This window comes from Coenobita brevimanus, chromosome 65, assembly GCF_032717465.1.
Source record: "Coenobita brevimanus isolate Jiangsu-jjx chromosome 65, ASM3271746v2, whole genome shotgun sequence".
Lineage (NCBI taxonomy): Eukaryota > Metazoa > Arthropoda > Malacostraca > Decapoda > Coenobitidae > Coenobita > Coenobita brevimanus.
In genome coordinates, this window is record NC_137018.1 from 45,367,493 (window position 1) to 45,389,220 (window position 21,728).

A 21,728-nucleotide genomic window follows, 5' to 3' on the forward strand; every position below is an offset into this window, starting at 1 on the left:
GTGAAGGTATGTGGTGAGTTAGGGTGCATGTTGTGTGGGGATGTGTGTTGTGTGATGTGTGAGGGGTGTAGTCCACTGATATCAGCGGGCATGGAGCAATCCCAGTACACTTCCTCTCCTTGTCCACCGCCCCCTTGACATCCGCCACCGACACCGCCCTGCCTCACTCAGCACCACCCTACCTAACCCACCACACCACCCTGCCTCACCCACCACACCACCACCCTGCCTCACTCACCACACTACCGCCCTGCCTCCACCCATCACACCAACTCCCTGCCTCACCCATCACACCACCCTGCCAGGCCCACCACACCACCCTGTCTAACCCACCACACCACCACCCTTCCCAACCCACCACACCACCACCCTTCCCAACACATCACACCGCCACCCTACCTCACCCACCACACAACTCTGCCTCACCCACCACACCACTCTGTAACCCACACATCACCACCCTGCCTCACCCACTGATTTACTCACCACACCACTCTGTCTCACCCACTGATTCACTCACCACACCACCCTGACTCACCCACCACACACCTGACACACATCGTCGTGGCATAACACTGCTCTCGCCTGTCTTCACATGTACTGAGAGCAAAAAGGATGTCCGTTTTACAGGTGGATAACTATCAAGAATGAGGCAACCACACATGCCACAGAACCGTGGGGGTGTGGTGGGGAGAGAGTGCGAGACAGACACATCTCTTTGTTCCCTCTTCCCCTCCCCAACACTCATCCGTAACGGTGATGATCTTCAGCCCTTTGATTGTTGGAATTTCCCACAGGTGTATAAAAACCACGGTATGTGAACACCTGTAATGTTACTACATTGTGAACAGAACCGTCTGGCATCAGCTAATTCTAAAAGTAAGCGTTCAAACGCTAATGAAAGAACTTATATGATTCCTGAAGAATATTGCGGTATTCGGGAAAGTATGTATCTCACACGCTGTCATTGTATTACCGACTTTTTAAATAGTGTTTATCTGAATGCAATCATCTTCTTTCTATATTGTAGTCCAATGCACGTGATTCAGGGTACGTGATAATTGCTGGACTCACTATATGGAAAAAAGTAAACGTTAGATTCTATAGTTTTTGACAATGATGTGAAAGGAATCAACTACAGCCAGTCTATTGTCATCTGACGGACTCTACGCTAATCCTACAGCTCGAGAGTAGTGATTGCGTGATACTGGTTGAGCCTTACTTGTGGGAGAGGCATGTCTCCTTGATTACTGGCTAAATTTGCCCTCTTGTCTGACTACACCTGGCCACCAACCAAACTGAAAATGAGTTATGGATCTTTGTCAGACGAGAACAAATGTGATATAGTGTTCCATCTTTAGTACCTTAGGTTCTGAGGATTCCAAAATCATGGCACACCTGCAAAAATCCTGTAGTAAATCACGGCGCTACAATACTCGTATTTGCTATAGCTAGCTTACTGAAAACATTGCTACCAACATTACCATATCTGATCAAGTGCCTGTACATTACCAAAAAGAATCCCCCATTTTTTCTTTTCTTTTTTTCGTTTTTCCTTTTTTTTTTTAATTGGTGTACAGGGTGTTTGTGTATACTGAATTTCCTTGCTGCCACTTTTAACTGACCGCCCAGTGAATGTATAATTATTTGATGCAGTGAGGGTAAGGGACCATGGGTGCTGGTCTGTTGTTCCACTACCAGCCTTCACTGCGACACGCCAGGTCAGCCCAGGTTGTATTCCTCTTGAACTCGGACACGTGAGTGACGCCATGTGGAGTATGGTTTGGAGTTAAGGTACGGCCGGGGTCAAAAGTTGTGTCGGAGTGTTCATGGTGCAAAAAATACAGTCGATGTCTGGTGCAAAAAGTACAGTCGATGTCAATCGTCGTGTTAGAGAGTCAGTGGTAGTGTTAGTTATGCACCTCCGTTACCACTGACTTTTGTGACAAACATTGCCCTGGACTGTAACTCCATCTGGTGCAATATTGAGCTCCGATGTAGCTCCATCTGACACAGTTTTTGCCCAGACTGTTCACTGCCTTTGTACAAAACCTACACACATTACCAAGCCCTCACACTGGCACTACGTATTATGTCAAGTTCTCATCTTGTAGTTAAAACAGTAGTATTCATAGTGATTTATTGCGAAACAACACAAAATCAAGCCCTACCCTCTGTCTTGACTATAAATTAAAAGTTCATTGCGAAACTGTGCGTCCTCTCGTTGATATTCAATAGCCATGTTATGAGTCATGGACTGATAAGCTTAAGGTGGTGGTGGTGGTGGTGGTGGTGGTGTGATAATGGGAGTGATGTGGTAGCGGCAGTGATGTGGTGATGGCTGTGACGGGATGGTGGCAGTGATGTTATGGCAGTGAGGTGATGCTGGTGGTGGTTGCGACAATGTGATGGTGGTGGCAGTGGTGACGGTGGTGGCAAGGATGCTATAGGAATAATGTGTAGTGGCAGTGATGTGGTAGTGGTAGTAATATGGGAGTAGCAGTACTGTGGTTGGAGTAATGTGGTGGGAGTAATGTTGTGGCAGCGATGTGGTGGAGGTGCTGGTGGTGGCAGTGCCCAAGTCTCGGAGTGTGACGTCACCATCACTAGGGGTGGGGGCAAGGATGCCGTCCCGGAAGTCCATTCATTGATACATACTTACAATGAGTAGTCACCCCTGTCCACACCCACCACACCTGTCATCACATACCTACCTCACTTCACCTAACCTCACCTTCACTAGCACCTCATTTCACTTCGGTTACACTATATCCTCATCTCATTTCACCTATACTGTATGATCCTGTCACTTCATCTTACCTCACCTACAGTAACTTCATGTCACTTTATTTTACCTCACCTACACAATATCCGTATGTCACTTCACTTCTCATCTACACGATAGCCTCATGACAATTCATTTCATCTCCACTACATTATATCCTCATGTCACTTCATCTTACCTCAGCTACGAGTACACAATATCCTCATGTCACTTCATCTAATTCCACCTATACTACCATTCCATGTCACTTCATCTCACACCATCTGCACAATATCCTCGTCATTTCGTCTTACCTCACCTACACTACCACCTCGCGTCACTTCATTTCACCACCCTTACTCTATATCCTCATGTCATGTCACTTCATTTCATCTCACCTGCACAGTATCCTCACGTCATTTCACTTTCACCTCACCTACACAGTGTCATCATGTCACTTCATTTCATCTCACTTACGGTACATTATATTCCCATGTCGCTTCACCTCATCTTATCTAAATAATATCCTCCTGTCACTTCACCTCACCTCATCTACATAATATCCTCATGTCACTTCATTTCACCTCACCTACACTATATCCTCATGTTACCTCATCTAGCCTTTAAATTCAATTCACGTCACATCTACTCACCTCAGCTCAACTCACTTTATAATAGCTCAGTCAGCAGTCCTCACCTTCACCTCATCTCATCTATCACCTCAGTCATCCGTACCTTTCACTCATGTCATCAAGCAATACATGTAATACCACCTACATTCTCACTTTCACTCACCATCCCACTTTCACTTCGTCCCATCCTCTCTTCATCTCATCTATCTACATCCTCCCTTCTTATATTTCTACGCTCATTTCAACTAATTTCGTCTCATCCTCATGTCACCTGACACTCGCTTCTATGTCACCTCTGCTCATCTCTATACAGTATAAATATCAAGCACTTTTGAAGATGCTGGTACCCACTTCCTCAGTTGACATACAATAATTCACCTACATCATCTCACCTCAGTTACTCATATATTTTCACCTCACTTATTAATGCCCATATTACTCTCCCTTCATTTCACATCTTACCTTCCTCCCTCTCACCTCAGTCCCGTACCTTTCCCTCCAACTTCCTTCCACTCCTCCAGCTTCATCACACCTCCTCTTCCCTCTCGTCCCATCATCTCACCTACCTTGCCAACACTTCGCCTCCCCTCTCCCTTCATCATCCCTCTCTTTCCTTTTCCTCTCCCTTCTTCCTTTCCATATCCTTCCCTCACCTCCATCCCTTTCCTATTACTTCATCTCTTCTCCCCTTCCTTCACTTCCCCTCTCCTCCTTGCTATTCACTTCACCCTCCCGTCACATCGTCTTCCCACCCCCACCTCACCTCTCTTCATTTTACCTTCACCTCCCCTCCCTTCCCCATCCCTTACATCATGGCCTACCTTCATCACGTCTAACCCATTCAGCACGATGATGTATCTTTACATTATATTATATATTTCGTCCTTGGTATCGCCTCTCGTACTGAAAACATTAGAATCTATTTTCAAAATCTCCTCGGGACAGGGACCACATTTCTGTCGTATGAACTCTGCCGACAGACGATGAGAGAGAGAGAGAGAGAGAGAGAGAGATTCCTCGTGCTGATGGGACCCGACTCCTCTCCACAAACAACTTATATTGGCAAGGTCGTGTGTGTGTGTGTGTGTGTGTGTGTGTGTGTGTGTGTGTGTGTGTGTGTGTGTGTGTATCAGAGAGAATGGATGAGAAAAAGTGTGTATATATTGTATGCGTATGTGTTCATGTGTGTATATTAATGTGTGTGTATGTATGTATGTATGTATGTATATAAGTATTTATGTACGTAAATGAGAGAGAGAGAGAGAGAGAGAGAGAGAGAGAGAGAGAGAGATTGTGTATGTGCACATGCGTGTGTGTGTGTAAATGAGAGAGAGAGAGAGAGAGAGAGAGAGATTGTGTGTATATGCGCGCGCGCGCGCGCGCGCGTGTGTGTGTGTGTGTGTGTGTGTGTGTGTGTAACAAAGAATGAATGAAAGTGTATGTGCGTGTGTAAATACATGTTTGTGTGTATGTACATGTATATTCATGAATGCACCGTACGTACGTACGTACGTATGTATGTATGTATGTATATATGTACGTACATAGGTATGTATGTATATACATAGGTATGTGTATGTATGAAAGTATGTGTGTAAGAGTACATGTGTGTACTTGTTACGGATGTGTGTGTGTGTGTGTGTGTGTGTGTGTGTGTCCGGAAATGCGTGCAGGGAGAGGCGGAACTAAGGTACAGGGGAGGGGGGAAGGGGAGGAGGAGGAGGAGGAGGAGGAGGAGGAGGTGGAGGGGGAGGGAAGGGAGACGGAGAGGAAGGCGATGGTAGGGAGGAAGGAGGGAAATGGAGGGGGAGATGGGAGAGAAAGGGAAAGAGCAACAGGAAGGGAAAAGAAAGGGTAGACGGGGAGTGGGAGGAGGAAGAGTGGAAGGAACGGCGATGAACAGGAGGGATGTGGGGAAGGGGAAGGGCAGAATAAGGGGATGGGAGGAGAGGAAAAAGAGAAGGGATGAATGTAAGATGAGAAGGAGGAGGAGGAGGAGGAGGAGGAGGAGGAGTAGAGAGAGAGACAGAGACAGAGAGAGGGAGGAAGAGGAGAGAGAAGGGAGAGAAAGTCGAAGAGGAGGAGAAGAATGCTAGATAGATGGATAGATAGCGAGAGAGAGAGAGAGAGAGAGAGAGAGAGAGAGAGAGAGAGAGAGAGAGAGAGAGAGAGAGATTTAATATGGGGAAATGAATTTCCCGAGCTAGACCTTGATAGATCATATAGCCCCGCTAGGTGACGGGAGAGCGCTACCTCTCCCAGCAGAGCAGTTGCCAGGGCGGGGCGCAAACTCTAGACCTTTTAGTCTCGAGACAGGCGCTCTACCACTGAGCCACCCTACCCCCACGAGAGAGAGAGAGAGAGAGAGAGAGAGAGAGAGAGAGAGAGAAGGGAAGGGTGAGATAACAGTGGGGGAGGGGACAGAGAGAAAGGGGGGAGGACGAGAAGGTGGGGAAAAGCAGGAAGAGAAGGGAAACATCGGAGGGAGAGATAATTAAGTACGAGCGGGAGAAGGAGGAGGAAAAGGAGGAAGGGAAAGGTGAAATAACTGAGTACTGGAGGGGGGGAGGGGTTGGGGAAGGACACGAGACTGTGTGCGTGTGTGCGTTTGTGTGTGTGTGTGTGTGTGTGTGTGTGTGTGTGAGGGGGTGGGGTAACTCAGTGGCCACGTGGAGAGAGCATAGGAAAGTGTGGACACCTTTACATACAAGTGCAGTATTCTCGTAAAGGCAGTACACTTTTCTTTACCAATCTATTTCCACATACAGCACGTTTACATTCTTTCTTTTGTTGCTTACGCATCATATGCACGGATAACACACAAGAACTAGTAAGATGTAGCATGCAAAATGAAGAGACCAGGAAGAGTGCTACAAAGCCTACTAAAGCAAATGGAACACGGTGGCAACTGGTAAGTGAACAGGATAAAGTGTGGCTCGGTGAGTCACCCTCCGGCGAGGTAACCAGCATGCTCTGTGACCCTGAATCCACGTCCTCTATATGCCAACACCTCAAATGCCAACCCCTCTCCAGGGTGACGGGCGAGGCATCCACTACTTACTATTTTTTTTTTTTCTGACTGAGACGTAGATAAGGGTATCCTAATGGCCCGGAAACAGCAATATTCTTCTTACTTGCAATAATACTCGTATAAATTCCTCCCACATACCGCCAGATGATATACATCCTCATAGTCGTACCATCACTGCTACCGAAACATCTACATTACACAGTTTTATTAGGGTGGGTAGTTTTATGATAAATCAGTGTCTTGTGAATGATCGTTTACGACTGCTCAAACGATAATTATTCAAATCGTTAAACTGTTTCCTGCTTCAGTGCTAATGGTGAGATATAAATGGAGAGATAGGTCGCTGGACAGACGAGAGACAGTGGAGGGGGGGGGGGCGGAGGGGGGGAGACAAAACAGAAACGTGCATGACGCAAGGAAACGGAAGGAGTTAAGATTATTTAAAGGAAAGAAGAGATTGAAATAGTGAGAAGGGAAAAGGAACGAAGAAAAGGAAAAATGGAAGATGGTGATGTCGGAAGTAATGTACTGCATTCAGTAAGAATCAGATATAAATAAGCAACGAAAATGAGCTAAGTACAGCAGAATAAGTGCAGTAGGCTATACAGAAAACCAAGGACGAAAAGGTTGTTATGAAACAAAATTAACAAAAGTGCACAGCAATAATAATAATCAAAGATAGATAGATAGATGAAATGAAGAAAGGAAGTTGTAATGCGCCAAACGTCGATGCTGTGTTCTCATCGGGAAGCTCCCTAGCACATTTTCCTTGTCAACATATTTCGGGCAATGACACGTTAATATTCTCTTGCATTTTTTGATAATTGTAACTGTTGGTATTAAAAAGGTACAGATACCATAGAAATTACAATGATTTGTAATATTCAAAACAATTCGCAATGAAAGATGTGCTTGGAGGGGCTATCGCCGCAGCGAACATGTGACTTACGGCCGCCATATTGAAACACCCCCCTCTCGCCTCCACCATGATAACTGTTTTTGCTTGCTGACTGTTGTAGTCGGAAGTCAACGATAATCCGATACGAAAACTTTTTAAATAAAAATATAAGAAAACAAGAAAAGAAGCTATATCTGAGCTATATATTTTATCTTTTTAACACATATACATATAAATATCAACAAATAGAATGAAAAGCAATTGCATAACCAATTATAGTTTAAACTTTCCTATTATAAAAAACAGAATTAACAACAAAGAATAACAATTATACTGAAGAACTTAAAAAGAAAAAGTAACACGTAAAATTAACGAACATCATCGGATAGAAAAATACAAGATCGGAAAAATCGAGCAGTTATCGGAAGTTAAGTGGTCCGATAACGAATATGGAAGTTAAATTCCAATAATAGTCCGATAACAAAAATTAACTTCGATAATTATCTGTTATCAGATAATAGCTTTAGTGCCCAACTCTGATCATTTTACACACACACACACACACACACACACACACACACACACTACCAGGGGTACCCAACGTTGCCCGGGCCAAAAGGCTAACTGTTCTACAGTAGTGTTTGACATTTGGAGCATGTCTTGCGCTGCTGTACACATTATATTATTCACATTTAGAGAAAATGTGTTGTAGCGTTGAGATAAGAGTCCAAATGCCACTTTAGTGTAGTGTGGAGTGGGAATGAAATGAGGGCTAGACTTGCAAAGCCCAGCATTTTCTATCATAAATAACGAGTGTAAAGGGAAGGCGATAGAGAAATATGATTTGTATATATGTTTAAAGTGTTGGGGGAAATATTTACCCTGTTGCTATATTTTCATGTAATCAGTACGACTTTATTGAGGTGTATAAAGTGCATGATAAAGTTGTAATGCTTCTATTCATGTTTAAATCCCAGTTGTCTGTGGGGTTTGGCACCTCTGTATTTATGTCGACCTCAGGGCTACTCCCAATTGGGAAGCCGGCCAGCTAGAGGAGAACGCACTTATCATTCAAACGAGAGGGACGTATTTACTCTGGGCTCTCTCTGTGTCGCAGTTGTATCTATCTGTGGCCAATAAAGAGAGATAAATCTGCTCATTTCTGTCACCTGCACACGCTACCTCTGCCATTCCTTCAACAGGATCTACACCGATTCCCACCATCTCCAGTGTGAGAAGATATTTGGTGGAGAGTGCCAGCCGGAAGTGACTTCGACCAGGCGGAACGTTATATCTTGATAACCTTGCTTGGAACAGTGCAGTCACGTCTAAGCTGATATATAAACTGGTGATCAGCTGTGGGGTTCCAATAAGCTGATATATTAGTGACTAGTTGAGGAATTCCTACAAGCCGACACATTACGTTCTAATCCTGTTTGTTCTAGTTCAGTCTTTCTTTCTACTCCAGAAAGACTAATTATCTCTTATGCTTTTGAAAAGGGATTATAAGAGGTCCAGGAACTTTCTATTTCAGCTTTAGCAGACTAACGCACAGCATTTGTGCTCACTCGTTTACTGTTACTGGTGACCTCAAATGACCTCGGAGGTCATCCTCACATAGATTATGTCCAAACTGGAGGACATGTGAGTCTCCATGCCAAAAATTGGGCTGCTGGGTCCAGTTGTTCGAGCGTGTGTTACCGGTGACCTAAAATGACTAACTGTTGTAATCAAATTACCTCCTAACAGTGACCTCAAATAACTTTGGGGGTCAACCTTACATAGCCTATGTTTGAACTGGAGGTCATGTGAGTCTCCATGCCAAAAATTGGGATGCAGGGATACCCGATGTTGTCCAGGCCAAAAAGGTGAAAACTACTTGTGACCTCAAATGACCCAGATCTGAATTTTGACTCCCCGTACCTTCTTACCCATGCACAGTTGTTGACTCTATACACGGGTTTTATTCACCCCTGTGTAGAGTACAACTCTCATGTGTGGGGAGGCTCACCACGTACAGCTCTTCTTAATAGGGTGGAATCAAAGGCTATTCATCCCATCAACTCTCCTCCTCTTACTGCTTTCCTTCAACCTCTGTCTCTTCGCCGCACTGTTGCATCTTTATCTCGTTCCTATCGCTACTTCAGTAGGCACTGCTCCTCTGAACTGTCTGCTTGCATCCCTCCACCCCTGCGACGGGCGCGTAGCACCCGTCTAGCAAAAAACTGTTATCCCTTTTCTGTCCAACTCTTTAATGCAAGAGTTAACCGTTACTCCCAGTCCTTCATGTATGCAACTGGTCAACTCTGGAAATGTCTCCCTCTGTCTGTATTTCCTGCTTCCTATGATCTCCAATCTTTCAAACGCAGTGTGTCCAGGCATCTCGAAATGAAGGGATCGTGAATTTGGCTCTCTTTTGTATTGCTTTTGTTTCTTTTTTTCTTGGAAGGAACGGTTTGTGGGCTCTTAGCCTTCGATTCCTTCTTTCTTGAAAAAAAAAAAAAAAAATCCTTGGGTCACCCTGATTCAGAATATGTATGGGTCTGGGGGTCTCTGACCCTTAGTTTGGGCGTGACTGAAGGACAATCTAATAAACAAACATATATATATATATATATATATATATATATATATATATATATATATATATAAACCAACGTTATAGGTTGCTGCAGCGCAGGACATATATATATATATATATATATATATATATATATATATATATATATCTTTTCTCTTTATGACCGCCTTAATCTAATGTCTTTTTAATTATGATAGTAAAGATAAAATTGAAGTCCATGGAAAGAGCACAAAATTGTATGAAAACAATGTACAGTATGTTTCGCCAACATAAAGTATATAAACACATTATATGCAGAAAAAAACTGACGTCTATTAGCTATTAACAGTACTACTTATACATATCTCCATATACATAACCACACTTCCATAATTATTTCCTACTGATTTTTAAATACAATCAACTTAGCCAGCTTTCTTACTTCAGTACCAATAGCTTCCTCTGTGATAAAATTTCATAATGTGATGTACCCCAATAATACTGTCGCACTGTGATACCAGTTTTATTAATTTGCGAACATGATTGTTTGCAATGAAGGTGTCAAACATATGGGTGTTTTGACAGTCAAACATTCTCTGAATAGTAATACTGCGCTAAATGTTGCGTAACAGCTGTGGAAATACCTGGTGGCATAGGCCGATGTTTTAAGACTTTTTTTTTTCTTTAGCAAAATTTTAAAGCATTTCTCATTTTCATGACAGATTTAACTACACTCTCACCTGCATAGACGAGGCCTCCCATGTCTCTGTTGCCAAAAAAAAAAAGAAAAAAGTGTTCAATTAACTATAGCCCTTAGATGCTGATACCTGTGCTTCTTGAGAAGAATCTTTTTCTTCGCCATTTAACATATTCAGTAATCTTACAGAATTAGCAATAAGATATACTTCTTACCTGTGAAATGCATTTCCATCTCTGTTCAGTGAATTCCTGTGCCCATTTTTGCATCCGTAAGCTGCACTGTGGACCATGGCACTATATTTTCCGGACTCATCGGCTGATTTCAATAAGCGCGGGCGGTAGGCGGGGTGCAATATGGCTGCCACTCCACCAGCGCCCTCCTGGCAGCGGACACACAAATTATGCGGCGCTTTCAATGAGAAAGCCCTGCATACTATAGAGCTCACGTGGCTATAAGCCTCCTGCCAACCGATTACATTCGAAAATTTTGCCACACTCGCAATGGAAACAATAAACATTTGGGTAGAAAACATAACCCCCTAAACCAGTTTGAATCCTCACACACGCACTATGAAAACCGATCTCTTCAGTATGGTGATTATTATGATAGTTTTTTTTTTTTTTTCCTAGGCAGGTTTGCACCTTAAAAAATTTCTGAACTGCAGGTACTAGATATAGACTTAATTACATCTTCCTTTAATCATTAATGTAACCTCCGCAGTTAAGCCACTCTCCTTGATGAGTAAGCTATGGTAGTAGCAATTAAGAAGAAAAAAAAAAAAAAGCGTCACCGTATCAAAAGGGTTAACAGAGAGAGAGAAAAAAAAAAAATCACTAACTTCATACACAAGTAAGGCATACAGGAATCTGAATGAATTAATAAAACGAATAAATACTGGTATCTAAATAATTTTCCGATTTCTCACGTCCCCCTTCAGCGTCACAGGAAATACCCACTGACGTAATCACACATCTCATGGCAAAAACTCGTAATTCAGGGCGTTGTCTCGTAAGAGGCGAGAATCCGCCCAATGTTTTGTATTACTAATTACCTCCTGATGAACGACCGCCCGACGAGGTTCTCTCTGGACTCATTAGCCTCATTCTTTTTATTTCGATGCAGTTTAGCAAAATATTTCTCAAATTATTACCTACAGTATGCTATAATCGCTCATAGCAGTGAAATACAGTAGTAACGGCAGATTTAGTCCTTGACAAATCCAGCTGACTGATGCTTTTTTTTTTTTTTTTTTTTTTTTTAAGCCATTCAGCCGAGGAATTCAATGCAGGTTTTGTAGTGTCGATTTTCTCTCATTCATAAATATTATAAAAAAATCAAAGTTGCATTTCAGGTGAGGTAAGTTCGGCCTATCTGTAGGCTACATATATTACCGTGAACCACAACATATGGCAGTATGAGGGATTCATTCTCCAAGATAACGCTCCCTGTTGTGTGCAGTTAATCACTGACGATTCAGAATTATTGTACAAACCTAGACTGTTATCTTTAACATATGCTTGTCGATCAGTGGGTAAGCCGGGGGGGGGGGGGTGACCAACTCCTGTTGTTAAGGGGGAGGGTTGCTGTTTTGTGTGGACTCCAGTGTTTGAAATGCAAGGGGAGTGGTGATTGACCCCTCAAATACAATGATGACCCATGGAAACAGACTAAGCAGGAGGACCCACCGTGGGTCACAAAAAGACCCCTTAAAATGAGATGTGTTTATTACTGCTTCGAGTGGTATACAAATTTATATATATGTTTATTCAGAAAGTGAACAGAAACGTAATCTTTGTTATCTTCAAAGTCAGGAAACAAAGCAATTCCTTTCCAACCTATAAACAATGTTCATCACATTGTGAAGACTCAAATTGCTACACGCGTTATGTCCCAAAATTTATCACATGATGATTTTCATCCACCCTGGCTTTATTATGTGGTGTAGTTTTATGCTTTGGAAATACTTTTAATATGCTAGCTTCATAAAAAAAAAAAAAAATCATTGTGCAATAATTTTAGAAATATTCATCCTTAGAGCACATGAGTCAGTGGTTACTTTGAAGATGGCACCATATATTTAGGGAAAAAAATAAATAAATCTTACCATATTCGAGATACTGCATCTAGCTGAAGCTCTGAATAGTGCTCTGGGATCAATTATCCACTGCCTATGACCACATGTTGGTCTGATTTCAAAAATATTTACCGGAGAGAACTTGAACCACCCACCTGTAAAAGGCTCGATCACCCCCCCCCACCATCATCACCCCCACCCACCCACCCGTTTGGAGGGTCGCCACTGTAAGGTGAGGACTCTCCCCTCCCCCCAAATACAATGACCTATTTCGAACACTAGTGCACACATTAAAATATTCGAAATTTCTTACGGGGGCAAGGGTCTGTCAGGGGGCCCGGGCCCCCAGCCCTCTCCCTAGCTAAGCTACTGTAGTCGAGTAAAGGAAGTTACGTCACCGACGTACTAGTTTAGTCTTATTTTTAAAGTTGCGACTTAACTGTACAAAGTTAATCACGGCTGGATTAAGCATGTGGGAGGCCCGGGGCCCGCTTGGAAGGGAGGCCCCCTTTCCAACTCCCCCAATGGCATACACCACAGACTGGTAACCTAAATCCTAATATATAAATAGGACACTTTTAGTTAGGAAATACTGAACGGGGACTATTCATCCAATGTTGTAATATGTAATGCATAAACACGAAATGAAATGAACACAAGTTGCTCTGGTGGGAGGCCCCCTCTTGGTGGGTGGCCCAGGGCCCGGGCCCCTTGGGCCCCCCCCCCCTTAATCCGGCGGTGTGTACAACCACGTGGATGTGCATGCAGTCCAAGCTGATCCTTGGCGATTTTGACTTCTGTAACTTTTGAAAGCTTTGCATATTTATCATATTATAAGGAGTTACGTTTCAGGAAAATTTAGTACTACTGTACAAACTACAAATCGGCATGAAAAATGCGAATGATTTACAATTTTGATTAAGTGCATGCAACTTTAGAAATGGCTTTGAGCATTAGTCTTACCGAAGGAAAGAATGTCACGTCAGATAAAATTCCCACCTTAGGTATTCGTGAATCCACTGAGAAGCTGATTCTAGGCGATTTTGATTGACCAAGTATTATACGCAGCTCAAATAATTTGTTCATTATCCGAGTAGAGCGGAGCAAATTTACAACATCGAGAGTTTAACTTTACTACTTACTGGTACCTGGTATACAAAGCCGCGTGGAAATGTGTTCAACTTGTAAAGACCAAAACAACGCGTGTCTTCCTCCAACGCCGGACAGTAGGACACTAACAACGCTTCGCTGAACTCAACTTCCTTTACTCCACTTCCTCGACGCACGTAAAATTGTTGTTTCCAGACTATCATCATTTGCCGCGGGAGGTTGTCAGTGTCGGCCGGGGGAAGTACAAGACTTCTGGGATGGGATTCGCAAAATAAATTACTGTTACAACAAAAGACAATGTTACTGTAACATGCATACTTTAATTATCAGTATTATCAAACGATTTTATTCAGCTTGAGAGAGACTGCTCAGAACCCAGAGTCACACTTATCAATTCCCTCTCCTGTTATTTTATGTATTAATCTGTTCTAATGAATAATGAGGGCTTATCCCAGGTGGCATATGAGTCTTCATAACATTTCTTCCTTAGATATTTATTTTGCCTGTAACGCCTTAAAATCCATTTTCCAGGCATGCAAACTATGTCGATACTTAGCATAGAAAAATGAATAACATGCAATATAATAGGGTGTGCAGCAATATGCAAAATAAATCGCTCAGGAAGAGTAGTTCCGTTACGAAATCTACGGCATCATCTAGAATCCAAGGCCCATGGAATGGCTTCTGCATTATCCTTTCCTATTTTCTTTTTTCCAACCTGAAAAAGACATCTCTAACCCTTCATCACGGTGACCTCTTTATAAATTCATTCTTTTTCCTTCCACACGATTTTATTCACTGCTTCCAATGACGTGTCCCCATCTAAGTGGAGGACAGGGGAAGGCACAGGAAGATGTTTACCGGCTATTTTGCGTATACGTTTCCTGACAGAAGCAATGGGTGTGTTGGTAGTAATGGTGGAAACGTATAATCTCCAACTACGGCGTTTAGCCCGTTTAACAATCGTACGAAGAGCGCGGGCCTTTTTAAACGGTAAAAATGCCCTCTTGTTCATCCGGGGTGTTGCGTTTGCGTAGGTAACTCTTCCAACGTGCACGTTTAACACGGAGTGCCACAGTACAATCCGAATCCCACCAAGGCACACACTTCGAAATAAAAGGACGGGACGACCTAGGAATCGCAGTCAAAGCTGCACTCAGAATCAACACATTAAAATAGGTGAGCATATCTAAAACAGTAGAAATGGAAGAAGGAGGTACAGAAGGAACAGTTAAAGAAGTAAATGACGGCCAGTCAGCTTTCGGGAAAAACCATCGAGGGGGTCTGAGTGCAGGACAATATGTAGTAAGAGTAAGATAGGAAAGTGGTCACTATATACAACGTCCGAAAGAACAGACCCATGAAAATCTAAAGAAAGAGAAGGGAAGCACAAGGAGAGATCGAGACAGGGGAAAGTACGAGTTTTGGCGTCAAAATGCGTTGAAGCTCCCGTATTCAATAAGGATAAATCATTACTAAAAATAAGACTCAAGGTGGCGGCCACGCGAATTTTAGCAATATCATCGCCCCATAAAGCATGGCGACGGTTAAAATCTCCCATCAATAAAACTGGGGTGGGTAACTGTGATAATGAAAGAGATAAGGCAGGGAAATCTATAGGCTGGGAGGAAGAGAAGTATATAGACACCACGTCCGTAATCCAAAGTCCGAGAAAAATACGAAAATGACATGGACCCGTGGTGTGAAGGGACAGACGTTCTAGAGGAACTGTGTAGTGAACTAAAATAGCTGAAACAGGAAGAGAAGCAGGAGAAAACAAGAAACAATAGTCAGGTATGGGTACTGGAGGGGAAGACAAACGGGGTTCTTGTAGGCAGACTAATGAAGGACGGTGAACTGAAAGATAACGGTCATGACGATGGGTCTTGAAACTTCGAAGGTTCCACTGTAAAAGAGACATATTAAAATTTACATCACAAAAAGTAAAACCAAGGAAATGTAAAAAACCTACGAAAATATACAAAGGATAATATATAATACATAGGAAAACGAATTTATGACGGACGGGTATCATATATCACCGAGTTGGTCCGATAGTAGGAACAGGAGCAGAGGGTGGAAGAGGCGGATGAACGGGACGGTTACTATAGCCCGGTGGCATAGGGAGGGATAAAGGAGAGGGATTAGAACAAGAGAGGGGGGCAGAAGAGGAAGGAGGGATGGGAGTGGGAGGGAGATCAGAAGGAGCCGAATGGACTTCAGCCGTATGGAGCATTTATGGGGGACTCATGGGTTCCTGTAAAGGAGTCGCTAGAAACTCCGTGATATCTGTGAGGGTTTCACTCTCAGCACCTGCTGGGAGTGTCGTCTGCGGTGTCGACAGGGGAGTTGGAACCGGTTGTGGAGTGGCTTGCGGAGTTGGGATAGAGTTGGAACCAGATCGTGGAGTCGAGACAGGGATCTTTGTTGGAGTAGGTGTCGCCGAGAGCGAGGGACGAGCGGTACGCATTTTACGAGTTGAGGAAGAATGTGTGGGTTTTGTGGAACCCTTGGCATCCGATGCGGTGGAGGGCAGCCCACGTTTGCCAGAGGGAGGCGAACGGCGGGCACCATGCTTTGGTAGAGGGAGTAATCATTGGTGGAGAGAAGAGGAAGAGCGAGGGGAGCAGCAGAACAGGAAGGGCGATGAGGGGAAGAGAGAGGAGTGGACAATAAAGGCGACAGGGAGGAGGTAGGAGTGGAAGAGTCTAGAACAGAGAAAGAGTTGGAAAGAGAAACCGGAGGGGCCTGAGAGTAGGAGGTAGAACAAGGAGAGGGAGAAAGGGAGGTGGAAGAGGGGAGAGCAGAGACAGAGGGAGAGGAGACAACAGTGACAGTCGGAGGGGTAGGTGAGGGGGAGGTATGAGTAGAGACAGGAAAAGAGGTCGAGACAGTAGAGAAGCCGGAGACTGGCGATACCAAGGGGAGGTGATGGCAGAAAAGGAGTTAGAGGTTTTAATGGTTGCATTGCGGTGGGACTGAGAAACGGCAGAGGTAGTGGGGACAGGATGGGCCACTCGAGCATAAGTAATACGGGAAGAGAATCCTAAGTCACAGGCACGCTGACGGGCTGCATGGAGGGAGAGACCTTCTTTTCAGCGAATCCTGGAGACTTCAGATTCGAAAACATATACCGGACAGTTCCAGGACGAGGCGGCATGAGAGCCTTGGCAGTTCGGGAAGACTTGGATTTTTGCTACGCAGGCTGAGGAGGTGTGGCCGGGTTGGGCGCAGGTAGGGCACACTGCCTCTGACCTACAGTATTTGGCTGGGTGGCCATAGCGCCAACAGGATGAGCATTGTCAAGGATGTAATGCTAGGTGAAAAAGGCTCGACTCCTCGGTCCTAGAACACCTAACGTGTAGCGGGGTCCTCTTTCGAGACCGGAGCTTAGTGCAATAAAGAGAGGCAGGACACAAAAACTTCAGGCAATAACCTTTACACGTATATTACCACAGTCAGACACAGGACAAAAGTCAGCAGATATTACAACACAATATGTAGCAAAGAAATAAAACCTTATCTAGGATATGAGTATCTCGCAGGATACTGGCTTAATTGATACTAATGCCAACAGTTTAGTGTATTAAGTGTACAGTGAACATATGCGCGCGTGCGGCGCGGGGAGTGAGTCTCACAGAGGGGGGAGGGGGGGAGTGACTTGCGACGGGTCAGAACAGAGTTATGGTAATACTGGGGAAGGGTATGTATTAATAATCTGAATTAAATATTTTCCAATAGCAAAGGGGCTTTGGCAATTGATTCTATTTCTTGTTTACACTCACACTAAATACTGGGAAGGGGAAGTGACATGGAGAATTTACGGGTAACGTGAGTGGGGGAATATTACTATAACACTTTCTCGTATTATTTGCTTAGCGCTTACGGTAGTAGGGGTGTCTGGTTACAGAGGAATTTCCAGGAGGCACAGTCTTACTAGTTTTATACAAAGGGCGTCACTCGTGAGTCTAGCTCATCAGATCTTGGTTTATACACTCGTCCTTTACTCCTTCACTGTGATCTTACTTGTCCCGATATTCACTATATTAAGTCACTGAATGTTGTTACACTAGGTTCGGCAAAGTCACACTTAACCTAAATCACTTTCACTATTTCTGGGGCATCACCACACTTATCATGAGTCACTCATCGTGAGGGCGGGGGAGGAACACGCCGGCGTCAATTCTGCCGGGATAGGGGCACCGCCAAGGGGAGGCGTGCCGAGAGGGCACGGGACAACTCGTAGGGGCGTCCTCTCGCGTCCTGGGCTACCGGTGGCGAAGGGACCCGCGGTCTCCGGGCTGGGCTCAGGGGTGTGGCCCTTATGACTGGGGCCGAACAGCTCCAGAAACCTCTGGTGTAAGTCTCGGCCGGAGGGGGGAGCCTTACGTCGTCGTGGGGGCGTAGGGAGATCACGCCCGGGCATCCTGGGGAGGGTCTGGAGAGGCTGAGAACTGCAGTCCCCAGAGTCTCGGGGTGCCGACAGGGAAGGACTGCAGCACTGGCTCACACTGGGATCCGTCAGGTGAGTCTGCTCCAGAGCCAGGCGTAGGGAGCGGAGGCCAGGGGAGGCTGTGAGGCCTGACTGAGTTGCTCTGGTACAGGAGGTCCGGGCTCTTGTCTCCTGCCGGGGCGATGACTCACTCCATGCCTCCTTTCGTCCATGGGGCCCGGCAATTGGCCGTGGCTGCCCAGGGGCAGGACTATCAAGTGTCAGGGCCCGGCAATTGGCCGTGGCTGCCCAGGGGCAGGACTATCAAGTGTCAGGGCCCAGCAATTGGCCGTGGCCCGAGTGGGAGAGTCAGCGCACCTCTGTACACCTTCAGAGCGGCAGTAGGCCGTCTCCTGCTTCAGGAGGGAGGAGCGGCAATTGGCCGTCTCAGGGGCAGCACCTTCGGAGCGGCAGTGGGCCATCTGGTGAAGGTGGGAGCGGCAGTAGGCTGTCTCAAGGGCAACGTCTTCGGAGTGGCAATTGGCTGTCTGACGAAGGCGGGAGCGGCAGTAGGCCGTCTCCTTCTGCCAGAGGGAGGAGCAGCAGTACACTGTCTCAAGGGCAACGTCTTCGGAGTGCCAATTGGCCGTCTGACGAAGGCGGGAGCGGCAGTAGGCCATCTCCTTTGGCCGGAGAGGGGAGCAGCAGTAGGCCGTCTCTAGGGCAGCACCTTCAGAGCGGCAGTAGGCCATCTGGCGAAGGCGGAAGCGGCAGTAGGCCGTCTCCTTCTGCAAGAGGGAGGAGTGGCAGTAGGCCGTCTCCTTCTGCAAGAGGGAGGAGTGGCAGTAGGCCGTCTCTGTAGGGGCACCTTCGGAGCAGCAATTGGCCATCTGGCGAGGGCGGGAGCGGCAGTAGGCCGTCTCCTGAGGGGCGCTGTCTGGAGTTCTGAGAGCAACTCCACCCCTAGCTGATTCAGCAATCCTACTCCCTGAAGGTAGTGTCTTTCTCCTACGATGGCGATGGCGCGACGGCTGAGTGACATAGGGACACACGGCCTGGGCTGATATATGTCATTGTTGCTGTGTATCCCTCCGACTGGTGGTGGCTACTCCGTGGGGTCCGGGTGGGGGTGTCGGTACGTTCCCGGGCATACTGGGCTGTATACCACTTGCCTCATTGTCGGGGGTACTATGGTATTCCTCCCGTTTCCATCTCGGGGGCACTAAGTTGTAAGTCACGCATTTTAAAGGACGAGGCGTGTACTCTTTGACCTGGAGTATTGTGCCACCAGTAATCACAGAGGTGGGAAGATCGCGGTCCTTGAAGATGATTTTGGCGATGTTAGCCGAGTATTTGCGACGCACCTGAGGGAGAAGCGTGTAGTACTGGACAGAGAGTACTGGAAGGTGTTGGGCTGACAAGATTGCTTGTATGTCAGCAGAACATTCTGAGAAGTTGCGGTCTCCTATGGATATACTTTATATGATGGGATCAGAACAGTTCCGGTGGTAGACTTGAGCTGGATATCTGGAACTGCTGAGATAGGGAGACCAGTTTCAGTAAGTGACATCACCTTGTCAGCCTGCGCAGCAGTTTGAAAGGTCAAGAGGCAGTCTCCATTAGGACGTGACGTGAATGTGACGTCTGGACCTATTTGTCGAAGGACAGAAAGATGGAGAGAGGTCTTTCGTCACTGGTTGGATGTTAAAGTACTTGGGCCATGTCTGGTGACTGAAAGTTTAAGTCAGTGATGGAGGATTCGGAAAGAGGGGAGGAGGAAGGAGAGGGGGGGGGAGGAGAGAAACAGAAAGACAGGAAGAGGAGGGAAGAGGCAGAAAAGTGGGGAGGGGAGGATCTGCCTGAAAGAGAAAAGGTTTTGGAGGAGCATCTCCCGTTGCTCCTTGAATAAGGGGTAAAGATTCATTATCGGCCATGGTGAGCCTATTTGTATAAAACGGGAGTTAAACTGGTCCGCTCCTGAGAGCCCGAGTCAGGAGTAAGGACGAATGATACAAGGGCTACCATACCCATGGTTCCCTGAGGCCGTTCGCGACTGACACGAAAGAGACAGCCCTTCATCCCATTAGCACGGCTCTCACATCTTAGGAAGGTGAGAAGAAAAGAAGACAAAAGAAGAGAAGGGAAGAAAAGGGACCAAACAAAATTAGTAGGGTCAAGGACTGGGACCCAAGGGCGGGAGATGCAGGGCAAAGCGACACCACCCCCACCAATAGGCCCCAGCTCCACATCCCTGTGCCCCCCCATGACTGCAACGGGCTTGGTATGGGGGGGGGGGAGTATGCAAAGGAGAACCTTGGTGTTATTTGGAGGATTAACTCCAGGGTTTGGTTGACTTCTGCACTCTGCTGGTCGTACATGGTAGGATACCTGTCCCCCTGCCTGCATGACTATGCCGGCCAGAGCAATCTTGCCAACCATTTCCTCCTACTGGTTGACAATGCCCCAAGCCACCCTGAGAGCACAGAAGAATAGGTGGATAATATCAAAGTGGTCTACCTGTCCCCCAACACAACATTGTTGCTCCAGCCAATGGACCAGGGCATCATCGCCACATTCAAGGCCTACTACCTCTGCCCCACCGTGGAACAAATGGTGAGGGTGAATGACTCAGGGGCAAGTGATGTAGTGCATCAGTTCAGGAAGAATTGTAGTACAATATAAAGTACTCCATTGACAACATCATGGTGGCATGGAAGGTGATGCAGTCAAGCATACTGCACAATGAATGCCACTTGAAGGGGGATTAATCCACGAACTAGACCTCATCATATCTTATAGCCCCTAGGGTTACAGGAGAGCGCTACCCCTCCTAGCACAGCAGCCACCAGGCAGGACGCGAACTCGCAACCTCACGATTACGAGCCCAACACCCTACCACTGAGCTACCATGCTCCCCTCACTTGGTGAAAAATATGGCGGGCGCTCCTTCACAGGCCCCTCAAAGATGGAGAACATACGTCATGAAATCCTTGACCTCTCGCACAAGGCAGGATTTGAGGAGGTCAATGAAGATGTACAAGAGGTCCTGAACAGCAACACCTAGCAACTCTCTACAGAGGAGCTCATTGAGCTAAGGGAATGGGTGGCGGAGGCACAGGAAGATGGTGAGGACAGCAAGGAGAACAAGCACCTTTGTGTTCTTAACATCAAGATCTCTGATCTCATACATCGAGGACAAGGACCAAAATACGATGAGGAGTGATGCAGTGACATACGGATCAAGCAAAACTTGAGGCCATATAGTAAGCTTCTGACAACTAAGAAAAAGGCAGCATGGCAGAGCATCATCACTTTCTTCTTCCCCCTTGCCACCAGCACCATTGAAGAGCCTGGGCCAACAACAAGTGGTATATAAATGCAACGTCCTGCCTCACCTGCTTTTGTCAAGTCTGTCTTGTCTTCACTGCCAACCTAACACACCCATATGGTTCCCCACCAGCCTCTCCCTCAGCTTCACCACTATGTTCTTCATTGCCTTCGCCACATCATTCACCCTTGGCTTCATC